This window comes from Gadus morhua, chromosome 21, assembly GCF_902167405.1.
Source record: "Gadus morhua chromosome 21, gadMor3.0, whole genome shotgun sequence".
NCBI lineage: Eukaryota > Metazoa > Chordata > Actinopteri > Gadiformes > Gadidae > Gadus > Gadus morhua.
The window spans coordinates 8396924-8405609 of NC_044068.1; positions in this window are offsets into that span (position 1 = coordinate 8396924).

Below are 8686 nucleotides of genomic sequence, written 5' to 3' on the forward strand. Positions count from 1 at the left end.
GAGAGTCGAGGGAGGGTTGGGAGGGGGGGGGGAGGGAGGCGCGGGGGGGGGGAGAGGAGAGAGGCATAGAGAGAGAGGCATAGAGAGAGAGAGAGAGAGAGAGAGAGAGAGGCAGAGAGAGAGAGAGAGAGAGAGAGAGAGAGAGAGAGAGAGAGAGAGAGAGAGAGAGAGAGAGAGAGAGAGAGAGAGAGAGAGAGAGAGAGAGAGAGAGAGAGAGAGAGAGAGAGAGAGAGAGAGAGAGAGAGAGAGAGCGCAAACCACAGGGAAAACCCCCTGAGGTAAGCCAGATGAGGTGAGATCTTGCAGACTCTCTCCTCTGGCTAAATGGGGTTATCTGTTTGAAACGAGAGCTCTGACTGGCGTGCAGCAGGCCCCCTGTGGGTAGCCACTGTGGGAGAAACAGAAGCAGACGAACATGAAAGGGGAGGGGGAGTGAGGAAAACCTTGTTTGCCGTCCAGGAAATCTCTGCATTTCTGGCTCTGGCCTTGTCAAACCAAAGAATCCTGGGAATACTCCGAGGCCTTGCTGGCTCCTTTGTGGCCTCCACTCTCGCCTTTCTTTGCTCCCGTCCTTGCATACAAACTGACCTTTAACCCAGAGTCTGCGTCGAGAAATATTCAATAATCTATCACCCCCTTGCCATGAATCTTTAAAGGAAACATATGTTTTCTAGTAGAAGATAAATGTAAAATGATAAATGAAATTAATTTTTAACATTTTTGAAGTTGAGAAAGCAAGAGAGACTGAAACTATGTTCTCTAGCTTGAGATAAAGCAAAAAAATGCAGATGCCCGAAGCAGCAACCGACAAATAATATATATGACACACACACATGTACACACACACATGAACACACGCATACACGCACACACACCAACCATGTAAGCTGCTGCATTCAGCGTCCAGCACTGGTTACAGCATGCTGTTGGCACACAGGAGAGAAACAAAGAAAACCAAGATGAGATGAGACAAGAGCAGAGGGGGAGTGAGAATATAAACTCATAAAATAACACAAATAAAACACAAACTGAGGAGGGATTCACTGTATGAATGAAATGCAGTTTGCCTAGGAGGAGGGGAGGACGAGAAGGGAGTGATAGAGAGAAAAGGGTGGGAGAGAGAGAGAGAGAGAGAGAGAGAGAGAGAGAGAGAGAGAGAGAGAGAGAGAGAGAGAGAGAGAGAGAGAGAGAGAGAGAGAGAGAGAGAGAGAGAGAGAGAGAGAGAGAGAGAGAGAGAGAGAGAGAGAGTGATAAGGGCGGAAGGAGAGAGAGCATGTTTAACAGGCCCGGACGGCAAAATCAATATATGTAGCATGGGTGCAAAGAGGGAGTTTTCTCCCCATCGGTCTCAGATACGACATGGCTGTCTCTCTTCATAGATGAAACACTTCAAATGAAGGGAGGAAAATAAATAGAGGGAGGAGAAAGAGAGGGAGACTGGAGTGGGAGGGAGGAAGTACATCACAGATGCACTTTAAATGGAAGACACTTTCCATCAACAGAGGGTGTGTGTGGGCGTGCATGCGTGTGTCTGTGCATGCGTGTGTGTGTGTGTGTGTGCGTTTGTACGCGTGCGTGCGAGCGCGTGCATGCGTGCCCTTCAGCAGATGAAGCGTACACCTACACACAGAGACCCTGTTGATTCTGCGTTGGCCTCTTCTGCTCTTTAAAGGGCTCCAGATAACTCGGCTCATGGGCGGCCCCTCTGGTCGTCGGGCGCAACTGTAGTTTTCAAAACAACATGTAACGCGTGTGGACTTTTTGTGTGTGTCCGTGTGTGTGTGTGGGTGAGTGTATTTGGGTGTATTAGCATGTGTGCATGTGTGTACATTTCCGTTTGTGTGTGTATACGAACGCATGTGTGTGCTCGTATATATGTGTTTGCGTGTGATGTGTTTTCGTTTGCATGTGTTTGTGTGCAAGCATGTCTGTGTGTGCATGTGTGTGCGTGCGTGCGTGCGTGTGCGTGTGTGTGTGCATGGAATAAATAACTCATATGTAATCAGTAGCAAACTGTTTCTTTCATCTGCGTTTCGGTTTTATTCACAGTATATTCTGCACACACTACAAATGCTTTTAAATGGTGTTTAGTTACAGACGCTTAGGGTATACTTATGTGTGGGTGTGTCGGTTGGTTTGTTGTGATTACAAAAAGGAAAAATAAGGTGGTGTAGCAGCAATCAAAACTATGCAAAACAATTGTACTATAATGAATAAGAAACGCTGCCGAATCACAGCAAGTAGTGGCGGCCATTTAAACGATGAAAACAGGTGTTTACCTTGCCAGGGATGTGTGTGCGTTTGTGTGCGCATGGTGTGTTTGCCTGTGTGCGCGTTGGGGGGGGGGATATAGCCAGGAGAAAGCTAGGAGAGAAAGAAGCAATCAGTTTCTAGGGAAACGGTGGATTGAGAGGGGGCACGTGTGTGTGCGTGTGGCGAGGGAGGGGGGGGGGGGGGGGGGGGGGGTGTGTGAGTGTGTGTGTGAGTTGGTATTGACTCAGAGCGGTTAGGTTTGGAGGCTGTCACTTACAGGCATTGATGATGTCGATGATGAGGATGGTGAGGGGGTTGATGATGATGAGGAGGATGACGCGGTCCGCTGGCGGGGTAAACAACACGAGAGGAGGAAGGCCATCCACCCCCCCTCGGCCCCTCGCACAACAACTGCTCTCCTCCCCGTGTCCAGATGTCTCCCCATCGCCTGCCTCGTCCGATTAACCGTCCGTCATGTCCCTCTAAAGTCTGTCCGTCTATCCGTCCATCTGGAGTGTTGGTCTGTCTGGTTTGTCCATATTGTCTCTCTACCTTGTGTGTCTGTCTGTCCGTCTGTTGTCTGTCTGTCTGTTGTGTCCGTCTGTTTGTTGTGTCTGTCCTTCTGCTTTCTGTCTGCCTTTCTCAGACTTTCTAATGGTCCTCATATCTCTCGTTGCACACCCACTACCTCACAGACAGGCACGCACGCACACACACACACACACACACACACACACACACACACACACACACACACACACACACACACACACACACACACACACACACACCGCACTCAGTCCAGAGTCTTGACTCGGCAGGGTTCCTCCTGGACCCCTGATGAACAACGGATGGGTGAGGTAACCATGGCAACATTCCAATCTTGGTCTATTAACTGTGTGTATGTGTCTGTGTGTGTTTGTGTGTGTGTGTAGGGGCACGGGGGGGGGGGGGGGGGGGGTGGTGTTCATGCCAGGAAGAGGCAGGGTGCAACCTGTGGTCAAAAGGAAATATTTCTAGATATGAATCTGAATTTGTGTGCATTTGGAATTGGTCCGTGTCTGTTTGTTTGTGCATAGATGTGTGTTTGTGTATGTTTGTGCGCGTGTGTGTGTGTGTGCGTGTGTGTGTGTGTGTTTTTGTGTGTGTGTGTGTGTGTGTTTGTGCGTGTGACCCGGTAAATATTCCCTGATATGTGCCCCTGTTTGTTTGTTTGTTTGTTTGTTTACGGAGGCAGGGTGATGCGGCGCGGTCCTTCTCTAAAGGCGGTGTGACGTACTCGGGGTCAGGTGAAGTCCTCTCGCTGCAGAACCAAACCGTCGGTGCGGTTACATCAGCGGGCCCCCTGGATCAGCTACTTCTAACGCCCAGCAGGGGGAGGGAGAGGGAGGGAGAGAGAGAGAGAGAGAGAGAGAGAGAGAGAGAGAGAGAGAGAGAGAGAGAGAGAGAGAGAGAGAGAGAGAGAGAGAGAGAGAGAGAGAGAGAGAGGAGAGAAGGGAAGGGAAGGGAGGTCGCGTGAGTGCAGGGGAGAGCGAGTGAGCAGAAGAGAGAGAGCGGATGGAAGTGAGGCGATAGAATCAAAAGCGTGACTTGCGTTGGCAGCCCTGGGAGACAAGCTCTACTGAAATGACAGATACGAGAAAAAAGAAGACTGAGGAGGGAGGGAGGGAGGGGGGGGAGAGGGAGGGAGTAAAAGAGGATGGGAGGGAGGACGAGAGGGAGGGAGGAAAAGAGGAAGGGAGGAAGGGAGGGATGCAAAGAGGAAGCGAGGGAGGGAGGCTAATCTAGTGAAAAGCGGTGAGAAAGACGGCGATAAGATAAAGCTTCCGCAAAAAAAAAAAAGAAAAGAAAGATGAGTGGGTGGAAGGCCTGCCGCCCGGCGCGAGAGAAGGAACCATACATGAAGCAAGGAACAGCGTGCGGAAGATGGCGCTGCGAGGAAGGAGAGAAGACATGTTAGAGAGAGAGAGGACGTGTGAGAGAGAGAGGACGTGAGAGAGAGAGAGAGAGAGAGAGAGAGAGAGAGAGAGAGAGAGAGAGAGAGAGAGAGAGAGGATGCAGATCTGAGATCTTAACCAGAAGTCCTGGCACCACACTGAGAGCACAAGCTGAAACCAGACACCAGGGCTTCAGCCTAATTAAGAAGTGGAAAACCTGTGTGGGGGTGTAGGTGTGTGTGTGTGTGTGTGAATGTGGGTGTTTGTGCGTGTGTACGTGTGTGAGTATGTGTGTCTGTGTGTGTGTGCATGCGTGCGTGTGTGTCTCAGAGAATAGCCTGTGTATGTGCACCATTTATGATTACTCGTTTATTTTACATATCAGTGCGTGTCTGGGTGCATGCGTACATCGGCATGCATCTGGGAGCGTGCGTTTGTGTTTGTGTGATTATAATATCTCATAATTGAGTGCATGTCGGGTCGCACCAAAGGTTGCTGTGTGTCTTAGTTGACTGCGACGGAACAAAGTGTTTTCTTCTATTTTGTTTGGTTTTTAAAAGGGTTGGAACGGCGTGACATCCCTTTGAGTTTACATCCATTCACATCAGCATTTAGTCTGTGGGACGGACACTATATTTTATATGCAACATGTTATGTAACTTATCCCTGTTATATAATATCCCATTTATTTTTTTTGAAAAACTCACAACAATTATCGCTCACATACAACTGTCTGGCAATCTCCTCTCAACAGAAGGTGTGAATAGATAATACACACTTGGGGCCCTATCTTGCATCCGGCGCAATTTACTTTCTACACTGACGCATGTGTCGTTGCTAGTTTTCAACTGGCGCAGAGCGTTCTTTTCCCTCCACGCGTCGGTAAATGAGGGTATGATCTTGTGCCCCAAGGGGCGGTTCGGCGAAAGGAGGAGGCGTGTTCTGGCGCAAACGTTCCCTCGTGCTATTTTACAGTTTCAGAAAACAATTGCGCCACAAACCAGGAAATACCTGGTTTAAAGTCAGTGGCGCATTGTTTAGATGCTATTGTAAGGGCGCATGCATAAAGTTGCTTGTGCACCTCGCGCATACACTTTGCCTCTCTCATCTACCTAGCCACACATTCTTGGTAAATTATTTGGGAAAGAACAGCTGATACAGCGGTAATAAGTTGTCCTTTTAAATAAATGCATCCGCAAACGCCGTATAGCAAATGCATACAGACATCGTGTACAAGCCCATAACTTTTAGGATTGATGAGTATTTGATCGTGAGAAAACAATGTTTTACCGCGAGTGAGTGTTAAAAAGAATGAATGAATGCGGGCGCGTGTGTGTGTGCGTGTAATAGAATTAATGAAAGCGGGCGCACGTGTGTGCGTCCATCTGTTTAAACACACGCAAACTAAACACGTAACGCATAGTACAGTCCATGGCAATTTATGTTAACGGGGGGACGCATGCATATTAGGAACACAAGTCGATAACGATAGGGCATACAATACTGGTAAGAAATTATGTTTGTTAATGTATTACGTATATCATTAAATAGAACCACAGTTACCGCATATCATATGTGAGTTAAGTTTTCTTTGCCAAAATGTATTTGAGGACTCGCTTTGAGAAAACGCTATTCCAATCGTGAATTAGGCCATATTATTTGGCCATAAACTGAGCCATTTGAAGTTTGAATATTCATGTAGTCATGCATCTGTCTCATCGGAGACTGCAAACATGCTCTCAAAATATCAACTGGTCAGATTCAAATGTGCTCATGGCTCTTAAAGGGGATTGGAGATGGCACTCTCATTGGTTTATTGCACGTTACGCCCAAACCACACCAACGGGAAATTAGGCTACTTCAGACCAACCCTTTTTAGATTTGCGCCGGGCGCAAGAGTCATTTATGCACCGGTAAAATAGCAACATCGCGATAGAACCGCTCACAAAGCTACTTGCGCTTGGCGCTTCTCACTTGCGTTTCAGAATGTTAAAATAGGGCCCTTGGAGTTCTTCAATCTTGCACCAAGTCCCACTCTCTTTTCCAACTCTCTCTCTTTCTCTATGTCATTCTGTTGTTGCTGCGGTGTTGTTTTTCCTCTTTGCTCGGGCCTCCTAAAGTTCTTGTATACATGTTCAGCTTCGTTGGAAACTCTGAAATTAATTTTAACCCAACATGATCCCATTTAAATCACTGAATTAGTGGTCCTCTCCGAGCCGACTGGGTGGTAAACTCTTTTCGGGACACTGTCGTGAAGGCAACTTCTCTTCTAGTAATTCAAATGTAAACATTTAAAAAAAAGAATTTAAAAATCACTTTATTCAACCATGCAAAGAATGAATAACTGCAAAAAAATACGAGGCACTTTCCACATACTGGTGTCTTCAGTGCTCCGTAATCAGTCTCAGGGTGTCGGCCCGGCCTGCCAGGCCTACTCAGGTCTTGGGATGATGATGTGTTTTGCATTTCCCAACGTTGCCACCAGGGCTCCTGGGGATTTGCTCCTGGGTAAGTTGTCATCCCTTCCAATCTGTCCCACATTCTTCCCCCCCCCCCCGCCTTACCCCGCCTTGGCCCTCCTTACCCCCCCTTATCCCCCCCCCCCCCCACCTCTCTCCCGTCTCCCTCTCACAGACAGAGTTGTCCGTTCCGTGTCCATTCGAATCTAGCGGGATACGGGCCTTCTTAATGCGCTGATTGTCGCTCGCTAGAGGAGAGCTGTAGCAAGCATTAAATCATGCGTGTAGTGACTTCGCTGAGCGTTGTGACTCGTGTAGGCTGATAGCCAGAACCACAGGCCCCCCCGGGCAGGAGAATAACCCAGGCCTCCTCATAGTAGATTATCCAATTTTGGCCTGACTCCCAATCGTCTTGTTTCAATTTGCTGAATTAATGAACACACACAAACTACACAAACACACACACACATGCACACACAATCACTCACTCACACATACACAATCTCCCCCTCTCAATGCACATGCACCCACAACCGTCCACACCTATATACACACACACACACACACACACACACACACACACACACACACACACACACACACACACACACACACACACACACACACACACACACACACACAGAAAGATACAAAATAGCCACATCCATTCCAAACCCCATAAGTCATCTACAATTGCAATCCAGTCCCTCGCCTAGGTCTATTCAAACTCAGAGAGGACACTAAACACACCACCTCACACTGTCATAAGTTACAACGTGGTGTGATGTGATGCTACTTTACCATCCACCCAACAAGGGCTTTGATTCACAACTCTGTTCGGTGGATAGTAAAATATCATGCTTTTCGTAACAGTTGCAACCACTAGCTCAGGTGGTGGATGAGGTGTTGGCAAAGGTCTCAGCAGTCCATCAATGGCGGGCGGGTGGGAGGGTGTACCTACCCGATCATAAATGCAATGACTTCTCTCAGGGCTGACATCCTCACTTTACCGATCAAAAGGGGAGACCGAGTTCTTCCTTCCCCCGTTCTCGTGCACTGTCAGACGGCGTGGTCAGATGACAGGCTCTTTACTTTCGCGAGTCGCGGCAGCTCTATTGTTGTGGCAAATCACAGGGCCACCATCGCGTTTTAGGCGTCACATTTATTTCCTCCCCCCTCCCTAAAGCTTCTGTGTTTGGTAAAGTGACAGCGAGACCCGAAAAAAATTAACAAACACCTCCGCACGGCCGATAACTTCCCAACACGCTAATCTGACTGGCTGTCTCGATGGAAGCTAATGTGGTAAACATCGCGTCAGCTGTTGGTGGGACAGACGATATCCGCTCACAAAAGCAAAGCCAAATGAGAAACACACAGAAAGACCAAGGGGCTTTAGAGGGAGGAGAAACAAAATGGAAAAACCACAAGGTTTATCAGGAGTTATGTTGTATAGGAGCTGTGCTATAGCCAGGGGATGTATAGAACACATGCTCCTCTGCTATGCAGCTCGCCACGCCAACATCTGACTGCATTTAAACATGAGGAGGCTATGAGAAGGAGATGCAGTTGTAAAAGCTGTTGAGGGGAGGAAGAGGATGGAGTCAAGAGAGGGAGGGAGGTAGGGAGGGAGGTAGGGAGGATGGTACAATGGAAGGAAGGGACAGAGGGGAGAACTCAAGGCAGGAGGGAAGGAAGGAAAGACGAAAGGAAGGCCTGAAGGAAGGATGGAAAGCCTCCATTACAAAAGCCAAGTAAAATTTGGCTTCCTTGAGGACTTTCTATAATGTATTAGAAAAAGAAAAACTCCTTGTTGTTCAGATGCCATTCATGTGGCAGTATGATATTGCGCCAAGTTTTTCGCAAGAGAGTCAGCAAAGGAAAATCGCATTGAAAGTGATTTTATGATTTCTCTGTAGCTCTAGGTGACAAGTGTACAGATTAGGGAAATGGCGTAATAATCAATACTTTATGTCCATTGGATATTCTAAGCATATATCTTATTTCGCATTTATTCTGTAGTCGGATGGTTTTTATCAT